The sequence below is a fragment of the Paroedura picta genome, chromosome 16 (assembly GCF_049243985.1).
Source record: "Paroedura picta isolate Pp20150507F chromosome 16, Ppicta_v3.0, whole genome shotgun sequence".
NCBI lineage: Eukaryota > Metazoa > Chordata > Lepidosauria > Squamata > Gekkonidae > Paroedura > Paroedura picta.
In genome coordinates, this window is record NC_135384.1 from 27,108,891 (window position 1) to 27,121,632 (window position 12,742).

Here is a 12,742-nt window from a genome sequence, read left to right on the forward strand (position 1 = left end):
AAAGCAAGCAAGCATCACTGCAGGAAACAGGCCAAGGATAACACTTGCCGGCGGTGTGTACGTGCCGCTTTTGAACAAGCACAACACATCAGCATGTACACAATGCGGCTCCGAAAGAGCCCAGAAATAGCGCCGGTGAAAAGCAGGAGGGCACCGGCGCTGGAGCGTCCAGGTTGGTGCGTCCCGACCCCCCCCCCCCCCTTCCGAAAAAGCACCTAACAGGATGTCCTCTGGCCCCGAGCGAAGGACTGCAGGCACGGCCTGTCCCAGGAGTTCCCGGGAGCCGTGCCAGACCCCACTGGGCTGCTCCCCCCTGCGCACGGGCTGCGCAATGGTGCCTGGCTCCCCGCCAGCCATGCCTGCTCCCAGCACCTGAGGACAGCGTGTGCCCGGCAGGGGAGCAGCCGCGGCACAGAGACCCCTGTTTCCCGCAAGCGGGATTCCCTGGCGACACGGCTAGAGGAAAACAGCAACAAACCTGGCGGGGAATGGGGGGGGGGGGGATACAGCTGAAACCAGCTCTGCAGACAGCAACATGCGCACACACACTCCGAAAAAGTCACTCTCCTTGGAGGAGATTCACGTTCTGTGCACCTGGGCACCGGCTAAGGCACAGTGCCAATTCTCACATTAGAAGCCACCGCATTCCCCACTAGTCCCGTCGTCAAGAGGACGAGCTTGGAACGCAATTCCCAGAGGCCCGGGGGCTCTGGCTGGAGACAGACTGGGCACATTCACGCGGGGGCTGTGTGTAGGCTTCCCCAAGGGGGCGGAACGCGGCTCTCAAAGGCCTTTCCGCTTGTGGAAGGCAGCAAAGAGGCAGGAGGCTTCGGATCGTCATTGGGGTCGTGGACCAGCCTGTGGGGGGGAGGCTTAAGCACTGCTCCCCACAGGCTGGCGTCTCCATGCAGATCAGACCTTCCTGCACCTGAGAAATAAGTTCCACGGAGGTAACCCCCCCGTGCTCTGAGCACCTCTTTCAGCAGGGCATGCAGTTACTGACTTGGCTGATCCCCCCCTTCCTCCCCAGTGGGGACCGAAAGGGCTTACGTCATTCTCTTCTCCATCTTATCTCGCAAGGGCTCTCTGTGGTAGGTCAGCCTTGGAGGGCGTGATTGGCCCAACGTCAGCCCGTGAGCTTCCAGGGCAGGATTTGTGTGGATTTGAACCTGGGACTCCCACGTTCTAATCTGACAGTAATTCAGGGGTTTCCAACCAGGGGTCCGCGGGAGCTCCAGAGGGGGTTCTCTGCAGCCTTTCCCCTCCTGCCTTAATAGACTCGGCCACAAGCTAGAGAACCAGCTGCTTCCATTCTTCCCTCTTCTGAGCATGAGGGAGTTCTCCTGTGGTTTCTGCACTTGGGAGGGAGTAGACCCTACATGCCTATTCTTGCCATAAACAACCACCTGTCTCTCCACCCCTCAAGCCTGCCTGTTAACATGGGTGGTGATGTCACTTCCAATGACATGGCACTTGGGGGGGGGCGTGGTCAGCTGACATCACTCCAGGGGCTCCTTGAAGCCTGCAGGTGCCTTCTCTGTGGTGGCCCCACCTGTTGGAACAGCCAAGAAGGCTCTCCCTCTCCGGGCTTTCCTCAAACTGTGCCAGGCTGGATTATGCAAGAGGGGTTTTCTATCTAGGCAACGGAGTAGCACTGTACAAAATGATTCAAAGAGCCTTTTGCGATGCCTGCAACCCTGCCACGGGGAGCGGCGGACCTCGACCCCAGATCGGCTGTATCAAAATCCATTCTGAAAGACGGCCGGAATCCAGTTGGTTCAGGGTGTTTGATTTTGGTTGTGACTTCCAGAAATGATGCAGCGGCAATTATGAAAGCACCAAGAGCGTTCTCAGAGGGTCGGCCTCCTCCTGCACGGCCGCGCCAGAGCGAAGGTGCTTCCCCGTGCGGCTTTCTCTAGAACCGCCCAAAATACAGCCTAGGAGGCCTCGGCTGTCCGACCTGCAACCCACTGCTTCCCAGGCCCACTTCCCAAATGCCAATGCTTCCCTGCCAGAAGCGACATCTCAGCGCCACGTGCGCCCGCCGCACGCCTGCCTTTCGTTTGCTTTTGCAGTGCCAACTGCAGCTTCCCCGTACGTGCGGCGAAGCCCCCACGTGTGGTGCTGTCACATACAGCGCAAAAGCTTAATGCAGCTCTCTCCCCCGCGATGCTCCTTGTTTGCGGCAGCGGTACTTCGGCCGCTTGTGAAACAGGGATGTTTGTTCAGGGACAGCCTTGTTGGCCACTGCTGTGTAAACACAAGGGCCGCAGCCCAGCAGCAGAGGCCTGGTCTGCGCATACAAGCGACAAGATTATTTCCTACACAGAAAGTGGCTCTTTGTAGCCTGCAGTCCCCAGTCCCCACTCCCAGCCGGGAACAGAACCCGGGCTTCCTGGCAGTCGCTCCCGGAAGGCTTGCTAAACCTCTGGAGTCGGCAGCAGTCGGTGGCAACTACCTTCTGAACGCTAACCTTCCAAAATAAACCAGCCGAGTAGCCGAGCTCTCACCGATGTTTATTAACCTACATGCATGACCTGGATAGCCTAGGATAGACTGATTTCATTAGGTCAGGCTTCATCGAGCTTTTGACCGCGGAGGAGCTCCTGAAATACGTTTTCAGGCTTCGAAGTCTCCCGGAAGTGATGTCAGCTGGCCACGCCTCCCCGTCACACCCCTGGAAGTGACATGTCAACAGAAGGGACATCACCATTTGGTTTTCCCTCTGCAACATGCATGATTGATCCGGAGTGACTCTACTTTCCCCCTGCGATATCCAGAAATGGGTATAACCCTTGATATTTGAAAAATCTCCATCAGTAAATGTGTAGACCTCTGCTTTTTTGCGAATTCACTTCCCGCGTTGTGCCTCCAAACACACTGTAGCAAAGCAGTCTTCTCTGGGTGTCAGTTCTAAGACTTCCTGGTTCCCAGTTGCAAGGCTTGTCTTAAAGTGACTGTGCTCCAGAAGCCCACACTTGTCTCAGCAGAGATTTGTCTCTTAGATTTATTCCGCCTCTTCTGCTGTCTCCAATCCTCTCCTCCCCTTCAAGAAAACAAAGAGGCTCCTTGCTGTGCTTGGCTCCCCTCCCCGCTCTGAGCTTTCCCAATCGAGTGCAGAACACTTTCTGTTTCAATTGGGAGGGAGGGGGATAGAAGAAGACCTGAGTTCAAATCGATCTGAATTCATCAGGATCCACAACGCTGGCATTTCGAGGGGAGTCCATCAGCGAAGACTGAGGCCGCTGCAAAGAGACAGACAGTGGCAAATCCACCTATGAAATTCTCTTGTTTTGACAACCTTATAGGATTGTTGTGAACTGGCCGTGACTCGAGGCAGTTTCCCCCACTGGCACGATCCTTAAGTCACACAGTCGCTCAACGAGAGGAAAATAAGTTCGATCTTAGAGTCTCCAAATTAAGATGCGTTTCTCGTTCCTGGCATCCTCCATGCCACCAGTTTTGCTGTTTGACAGAATTTGGTTTTGTAATGACCAGCTTCCTGGTGTATCTTCCCAGCCCTTGAACAAGGGCTAGGAAGCCAGACTCCTTCGGAAGGTCCTGCCGCCGTGGCAGAGCACACCTGGAGAACAGTACGCAGCGCCGCGAAAAATACCGAGCCAAAGTACAAACCAACGTGAATTCGCTATTTATAAATGCGGTGGGTGAGGGCCAGAAAATACTTCTTAATTCGAACGCCTTATAAGCCCTCCCTGTGCAAGTCTAAGAGTCACATCTGTGTGAGACGGGAGGCGCTGACAAATCCGTGGGAACACTGTGGGCCTGGGGGCAAGCAGCGAGAGCAAAAGTTTGAAACAGGAGTGACACATCCTGAGATGACTGTCATGCCCCCCCCCCTTCCCTTCCCTGAGGCAGGGAGAACGCCCTTTCCGGGTTAAAGCACTTTGACGCTTAGGCAGGAAAAGAATTGGGGTGTCCAGGCTTGAGCCCCATTTGGGCACGGGGAAAGCCGGCAGAGAGCTCGGACTCAGCTTGGCCTACCTCACAGGGGTGGGCAGGACAGTGAGCCGCAGGCCAAAAATTCAAATTGCATCCCCGCCCCCCCTGGTCTCTTTCCCTACCTAAAAGGAAAAATAAATGAGAAGCTTACATTAACATGAAAGCCCCGTATTTATGTCACGGCCAGTCCTGGTTAGGTCAGAGTAGGGATCACCCACCCCACACATGATGCCCCGAACCCCGAAGAACCTGGACACAGAAACTGGGGTATATAAACACATGTCTATATGTTTATTTCTTTAATTTATTGATGAACTCCCCCTTCCTCCCCAAAAAGGACCCAATGCAGTTTACATTCTCCTCCCCACCGCCACTTTATCCTCACAACAACCCTGTGAGGCAGGTTAGGCCGGAAGTGTGTGTACGTGACAGGGTTGGGGCAGGAGAATGGATTCTGACAAAGTTGTTGGAATGGTCGCAAATCTCTCACTGATTCCGCGAGATTGTCTCTGCCTTCTATGGGCTTAAGTTGGCCACTTGGATGACGCAGAACGGTCCCTGTCCCTTTAAAAGAAGGCAGATTTTCCTCCCTCTGGCTTAGTTTTGGCCCAGGTAAATACCCCTTTGACCCAAAGGTATGGAGCAAGACTGCCACCCTGTGGCCAGGTGTGGCAATCACAGGTGAGCAGCCACCGATATGGCTCTTGAGTCCAGGGCACCTTGAAGACCCACAAAATCGGTCCTGCAGCTTCAGACCAACAATGGCTACCCGCTTGAACAGATACTACTCATAAGAGATAAACGGGATGGGGAAGGGAAGGGAAGGGAAGGGAAACAGCCCCATGAAGGCTGGCAAATTAAGATCTCTGCAGAGGGAGGGCACAAACCAACATGAGTTTTGAATGCTGCACCGCACTGTAGAACAAGGAACATCATTTATCGACTTTATTTATAGCCCGCCTTTCTTGCTTTATATTCTGTAACCTGCCTCAAACCTCGGCAAGAAAGGCGGGCTATAAATAAAGGAAACAGAATTCGGAAGAGATGCAAACGAGAAACTGCCCAAGGCAAAGGGGGAGTGAGTGCAGGGGCAGCTTTGAGGCTCACAAAGTTTAATTCCAAGGCCTGGGGTGCATTTCTCCAGAGACACTGAAAAAGACGACGTCAAGGTTTACGTGTAGGTAGAGGGAGGCTTACCAGCCGGGATCTGGGCCTGTAATACTGCGCTCTTCCACCAGACAAATGGTCAGGGCCAAAATAAGCCCCAAAATAAGATCAATATGGGCCCCCATGCTCTCCTCTCTGCTTTCCCACCACTGGGATCTGGAAGTCTGATCTTTAATGGGACCATAACTGATACTCTTTTGGAGCAAATTAGTTTGTAAACCGATGTCTTGATTTTATGGGTTTTAACTACGTATGTGGACTGGATTTTATATGTTGTTAAGTGTCCCAAGCTGGCTTGTAGGGAAAGCCAAAGTGAGGCTCTCCAGAGGTCTGTGGACTACAGTTACCATGAGCTCCTGCCATCATGTGCTGACAGGGGCTCATGGTAATTGTAGTCCACACACTCCTGCAATAAACAGTGCAGAAAGCAGAACGACAAAAGTATAAAACAATGTCTCCATCTTGTACAGATATGTGTGCGCAGAAGTGTGCTCCTTACACAATGGGCCTGCACAAGAATGAATGCGTACAGGTGAACACCAAAACCTTCTAAACACTCCTGCCACAACCCGTACAACTGCGATTGCTCACTTAGCACATGCGTGAGACACGGCGTGGTGTCGTGTTCAGAGAGTCTGGGAGGCCTGGGTTCGAATCTCTTCTCTGACATGGAAGTGTGCTGGGTGACCTTGGGCCAGCTGCATCCTCTCAGTCCAACCTAGCTCACAGAGCAGGTGTGACAACATAAGCCGCTTGGGGTCCCCGCTGCGGAGAATGCTGGGGTACAAAAGGAGGTGGACAAAACTGAGAGGGTGCAATGGTTTTACACGGTCCGAATTGTCCAGCAGCGGGACAGCTGCCTGAGGAGGTGGTGAGGCCCCCCCTCACCGACTCCCAACTCAGGCTTGTTCTTCTGCCTCTCCTCCAAACCCCCCCCCCCCAAAGCGGATTGAGGCGGGTCACCATGTTGGCTTGAAGCAGCCAGAGGCACCTCTAAGACCAACAAAGCTTAATTCTGCACGTGAGCGTTTGTCTGCAGGCACGCGTCTTTAGATACACGGAAACAGACTTCCTTCAAACTTCACATAGAGGTAAAGGGATCCCGATGGGCGGCCATGCTGACCCAAAGCAGAAGAACGAAGTCTGAGTCCGGGGGCACCTTGAAGACCTCCAGGCAAAGTTTTATTCCTGATATAAGCTTTCCTGCGCACGCCCACCTTCAGACACCCACCCACAAAGCAGAAATGTCTCAGCCTGCTAACAAAGCCGCTTCCCAGCTGATGGTCGGTTCAACTTCTGTTGCCCAGCTGACCTCAGAGCACCGGTGGGCGCTCTGGCAGCCTACCCCTTGCCCGCTCGGATCCAGCAACGCCACTGTTAATACAGCGCCTCGCGAACAACACGATAGTCTTTCTACGCTTCTTGCAGACCTGGGTTCAAATCCCCGCTCGTCGTGAAAGCCCTCCGGCTGAACTTGGCTCCAAGGAGAAAGGCGAAAAGTGGGCTTCACCCAGAAAGGTTGTATCTGTTTATTTATGAGATGGGTCACAAAACAAAAAGTAAAAAATGGCGGGTGATCAGAAATAAGATTCATTTTACAAAGTCCTCGCGCGATTTGCCGTGAAGGGGGAAATCTATAAAGACACAATGTTCTATTTAATACACCTCGTAGAAAGACCCCTGTAGTAAAAAATGTTAAAAACAACATTCAAAAGGCAGGATCAAAACTGAGATACGTATTTGTCCGTATAATTTTACGACAGGGTCTTTCTAATATGTGCATTAAATATAAAATTGGGTTTTAAAGATCCCCCCCCCCTGGCGAAGCCCATCCGGCAAACCACGTAAGGGCTCCGTAAAAATTAAATCTATTTCTTATCACCCGGCAATTCCCCCCCCCCTTTTGTTTTGTGACCTTGGCTCCAGCCGCTCTCCTTCAGCCCCTCTAACCTCACAGGGCTGCCGTGGAGCGGAAAGGCAGGGAAGAAAGCGGGTGGGCTAAAAAGATTACCAAACAACCATGGAATTCCGTGGCATGGAATTCCTGCACACAGGCACAGACCACAGACATTACCAAATTGTGGATTTAGCAAACAGTGTTTCTGTTCAAACTCGAGGCATTGTCAAATCAGGGCGGTAAGGAATTCTTTTTTTTCCTTTGTGACGAGCTGGTTCTCTCATTTGAAATGATTTTATATTCCCATGCTCCGTGTGGCTTGGCTCGCGTCCTTGAGCCCCCTAGATGTCTTTTTCGCGTCCTTGAGTCACCTAGCCTAGAGGTCTTTTTCTCTGCAGACACCTTTTTCTGCGAGGTACCACCCCTCCCCTGGGGAATGGGAACACGGGCAAACTGAAAACGCGCACGAGAACATCCCTTGCCATCAGCCAAGGCTAAACGCTCACACCTAAGAGAACTTATGTCCAGCATCCCAATTGCTTTGGGCTGATTCTGCGTTGAGCAGGGGGTTGGACTAGATGGCCTGTGTGGCCCCTTCCAACTCTACGATTCTGTGATTCTTACAGTGAAAGACGTCTGCCCTCCAGCAACTGACAGGTACAGTGCTTCTGAATATGGAATCTTCATCCAGCCGTTGTGCCTAAAGGCTGTATTGAAATCGTCCCCCGATCTAACCAAGGATCAAGATACATTCCTAGCTAGTAGGAAAGGAGGTGGCAGCGGGGGGAGTCCTTTCTCTTCATCAGAGACTTAAGGGGATATTATTTACCAGGTGACTTTGTTTACCTGCACGCTCCTGGCGGCTGGCATCCCTGAGCCCAGGGGCAGCGTGGGGTGTTTAAAAAGCCCGGCAGCTCGCTGAGCCCAAAGGACGCCCATGTTGTCGCAGGGACTTGTCGGATGGGAACTGACCACCAGCAAACCCTCTGGAGCTGTAGACCCCTGGCAACTATTCTGGTCAATGAAAGGATTGACCCCCCCCCCCTCTGTGAATGCTCTGCAGGGACTCAGCCAGCCCCGGAGCAGGAGAGGTGCCATGATTTTATCCTTCAGAGAGAGAAAGAAAGAAAACTGCAAGCAACTCCCCCCCCCCCCAAAAAAAAATAAAAACACTGCAAGGAGAAGATGGTTTCAGACATTTTTTGGTTCTTTGCATGGTGGTTTTTTTGCTTATGGGGTTTGGGAGTTTCCCAATGCTTTAATTATTTGTCTGAGTGTTTTTTGAATGGTTTTAATTATTTGCCTTGAGGTTGGCTTCTCTCTCTTTTTTTTTTTAACCATCAGCCACCTTTGCTAGGTCTCTAGCAAAGAGGCGCCCCCACTTTTTTAAAACGAACAACTGAACCTCCACGTGTAGTGGCAGTGTACCCCCAAAGGCAAGCCGGAGTGGGGAAAGCGGAAGGCGAAGGCGTTCACTTGAGCTTCTGGAGCAACAGGGAAACAAGTGAATGCTGGAAAGTAATTCCTTTTTTTTAAAACAACCACAGAGAAGCAGAGATTGCAGAGGGTCTTCCTGCCTCTGCCCCCCCCCATCCATTATCCAGAGGCGCATAAACTTAGTGGCATGCTACACTCTTGCGTCTTGCGTCCAATGCACACCCCCTCGTCGCTGCTGAGACGGTGCCGGGGCAGCTGTACAAACATGGCATAGAATCAACAGGCTTAAGAAATTCTGACGTGAAAATATAAAACAAAGTTTAACAGGGAGGGGGGGACGGGTGGGGAGAAGGAAAAAGAAACGGGCTGTTGTTTATGGCACGGCTGGCGCGCCCTGGAAGGAGCGCTGCTCCCCCCAGGGAACCTGCCGGTCCCCTCGCCGAAGGGCACTCACCCACCTGCTCAGCCTCCCCCATCGATCGGCTGGAAACCTGGGCCACAGCAGAGGCTGCGCCGACAGCATGGCCGTAGATGGCCGAAAGCCAAGGTGCGAAGCGGCTCACTCCGGCAGAAGGCTCCGCGGGCACACACGCCCCCCCCCTCTCCCCTTTCCTCCCAGGGTCACTTGCGAACCTAACCCAGAGAGATAGGAATCCAGATCTGGGCTAGGTGACGAGGACAGCCAGCCAGGCCGGGCAACTTAATACCCACCACCTGACCGCCGCTGGGACACCCCCGCCAGACTCTTCTCCAGTTTCACGGCCTCCGAGAGACTCCAAGAGCAAGTTTCCAGCTCTGCGACTCCGGGGCTGGGGACCTTCTCGGCTTGGTGAAGGACGGCGGCCGCCCCAAGGAAGCTGCACCTCATGGGATGCCGAAAGCAGAAGCCCTGGCCACCAGATCCCACTGTGGCACAGCACGTGTCTGTGTGTGTGTGTGTGTGGGGAGGGGGTGAAAGCCAAAGGGGCACAAGCAAATGGGAACTGCCAACGTGGGGGTTTCATGGTGCCAGTCTTTGCCGGAGGACTTCTGCCAAGAGCCCAAGCTGTAAGCTCTGTGCGTGCCCACGGACCGGCTCTCGCCCAGATGTATTAACCGTTTACTCTCCGGCACCTTCGATGTGCCAAGCAGTGGCTCTGCCAGTGAGTCCCTTTCTGGGAGTTGCCAGACATTGAAGCTGGTCTTTCTGCATACAATGCACGCTCTTTAGCACAGAGCGGCCCTCCTGAATTAAAACAAACGTCTCTATGTGGAAAGTGCAGAGTTATGGCCACCCTGGAGGTTTTTCAAGGCAACAGACGAACGGAGGTGGTTGGCCGCTGCCAGCCTCCGCATGACCCTGGATTTCCTTGGAGGTCTCCCATCCAACTGCTAAGCAGGGCCGCCCTCGCTTAGCTTCCGGGGTTGGATGGGCTTCAGGTTAGCCTGCGCTATCCAGGCCAAGGCGTATCAAAGGAAACGTCTCTCAGGTGATCCACCAACTACATTCGCGCGGCCACAGAGTTTGAAAGGACTCCAGTGGGAACGGTAATGCAATGTCCCCCAAATTTCTCAGAGCTGAGCGGTAGGAAGGAGAGAAGCAAGCGGGAAAAGAGAATATAGAAGGTTTCCGGGAAGGGAAAGAGGGAATCGAGGGAGAGGGGAAATGGGATCCTACCAGCCAGTCCCAGGAGAACAAAACGTAAGAATTAGCCACGTTCACAAGAACCTGTCCCGGTCTTAGGATCAGAGAGTCGGAAGGGACCGTCTCGTCCAACCCCCTGCAGAACGCAGAACGCTCACAACCCACAGTGACCCTAATTCCATGCCCAGGTACTAGCTGAGCATTGCTCCTGATTGGGAGGAAAGCGGTCCCGTGCACTGACTCGTGCAGAGATACAGTGGGCAATCTCCCTTTTGGCTGCACTTTGCCTTAGTCACAGGAAACGGAGCACAGCAAACGTACCGCGGACAAGCCCAGCACCGAGAATCCTGCAGAGATGCAACAGGCATCCTCCTCCATCGCCAGTGGCTTCGGGCCCACTAGGTCTCCTATTAATTTGCCTTTCATGTCATCCTTTTTCATGGCAACCTGCTTGGGGTGGAGGCTTAGCAGCTAGGGGTTCTGGGCCGTCATTGCCTTGCCGGATTCTACAAGTTGCCTCTACCACAAAACGGAGCAGACGGCATGAAAGAGCTGAGAACGGGGGCTCGCTCCGGGTCCTTTCCCCAAGCCTCTGGCCCCTCTGCTTAAAAGTCAAGTCCTTGTTTGCTAACAGAAGGGATGGAAGCATCTTTTTTTTTAAAAAATGCTGAATTCTGTCCCCAAGATCAAGCTCTGTGCTTTGTGAGGGCAGGACAAGGAGCAGACATAACAAGGCCTTGGAAAACAACCTTTAGTCTGGAGAGGTCTTTGACCTGGGTAGGCTCTTGTCACCAGGAAATGTTACAGCAGCCCTGGAGCAAGGAGGACCAGGAGGTCCCCGTGTAGGATTGTCAGCTCACGATTGGGAAATAGATGAAGATTTGGGGGGGGGGGGGTAGAGCCTGAAGAAGGATGGTGAGTAACCTCATCATGGTTCAACAGTGTAGAGAAGGGGTGGCCAAACTGTGACTCTTCATATATCCATGGACTACAGTTCCCATGTGCCCCTGTCAGTACAGTCACAGTTTGGTCATCCCTGCCATAGAGGCCCCCCCTGGAAAGCAGCCAGTTCCTCCAGGGGAACTGATCCCTGTCACCTGGAGACCAGCTGTAAAAGCTGGAGATCTTCAGGTCCCACCTGGAGGTTGGCGACCCAGTGCCTTTGGGTATTTCTACTAGAAAAACTAAACGTGGGTTTTTGTACCCCACTTTTCACCATCCAAAGGGGTCTCAAAACGCCTTCCTTTCCTCTGCACAACAACCCCGCCCTGAGAAATGGGGGGGGGGGCTGAGAGAGCTCTGAGAGAACTTATCTGTGAAAACAGCCTTATCAGGGCTGTGACTAGCCCAAGGTCACCCAGCTGGCTGCATGTGCAGCAGTGGGGAATCAAACACGGCTCTCCAGATTAGAAGCCGCTGGTCTCAACCGCTGCATCAAGCTGGCTTTTCACCACTACAGCAAACTACTTCTGACGCCATCTGTGCCAAAGGCTCTCCCCCACTAGACTAAATTTCTTCCAGGCTGCCAGTGGTTCTCCTGGAGCTTTCCTAGTATGTGAAAGCACCGATTGCACCCTTGTCCTGCAACGCTGACGTTCACAGCAAGATTGCCACAACGTAAGGGCCCTGCAAGTGGCTTTTCCAGATCTGAGCTTTTTGAAACAGCCAAGTACAGCCAAAAGAACATCAGAACACCAGGAGAGCCCTGCTGGGTCAGACCAGGGTCCATCCAGTCCAGCCTCCTGTCTTACGCAGGGGCCAACCAGTTCCTCTGGAGGGCCAGCAACAGGGCAGAGAGGCCAAGGCCTTCCTAAGAGTATCAGGAGAGCCCTGGTGCGTCAGACCAGGGGTCCCTCCAGTCCAGCCTCCTGTCTCACACAGGGGCCAGCCAGTTCCTCTGGACAGCCAACAACAAGGCAGAGAGGCCGAGGCCTTCCTAAGGACATCAGGAGAGCCCTGCTGGGTCAGACCAGGGGTCCCTCCAGTCCAGCCTCCTGTCTCACCCAGGGGCCAGCCAGTCCCTCTGGAGGGCCAGCAACAGGGCAGAGAGGCCGAGGCCTTCCTAAGGACATCAGGAGAGCCCTGCTGGGTCAGACCAGAGGTCCATCTAGTCCAGCCTCCTGTCTCACAGAGTGGCCAACCAGTTCCTCTGGAGGGCCGACAACAGGGCAGCGAAGCCAAGATGTTGCCCCCTGGCTCTGGGATTCGCAGGATGAGTGCCTCTGAATGTGGAGGTTCAGCTGCCCCGGCACCGTCCCTCAGCACCGCGGCCAGTAGCCACTGACAAACTGGTCCTCCACGAGCCTCTCTAACCCCGCAAAAGGCCCAGAGACGGTGCAGGCGACCGCAGCCCGTGTGGCGGCCTTACCGGGTGTCCTCTGGCTCCGACAGGTACTCCACCGTGCTGAGCTTCTGTTCCATTCACCGCAATTCCATCCAGGACCAAGAAGGAGAGACCAAGGTGGGCTCCGCCCCCAGAGGCGGCTCTCCGCGGCCGCCACGACAGATGTGGGTGCAGGATTCAGGAGGAAGGGGGGGGTTACTCGGAGCTAGGAGGCCGACCCCATTGCGGCCCCTCAGCGTTGAACGTCAAACATCCTGGGCAAAAACGCTGGGCAGGAGTCCTGCGGAGGCAAAAAGAGAGATGCCGTCACCTC

At 53.9% G+C, this 12,742-nt stretch overlaps 1 protein-coding gene across 2 annotated transcripts in view; it reads right to left on the reverse strand.

Moving 5' to 3' along the window:
- Nucleotides 1-12,742, reverse strand: part of THRA (thyroid hormone receptor alpha) — a 116,870-nt gene that overhangs the window by 33,066 nt on the left and 71,062 nt on the right. For both annotated transcript variants that reach the window (XM_077315525.1, XM_077315524.1), the window contains exon 2: nucleotides 12,454-12,709. The gene's annotated coding sequence lies outside the window, so the exon portion shown is untranslated. The remainder of the gene's footprint in view (nucleotides 1-12,453; nucleotides 12,710-12,742) is intronic.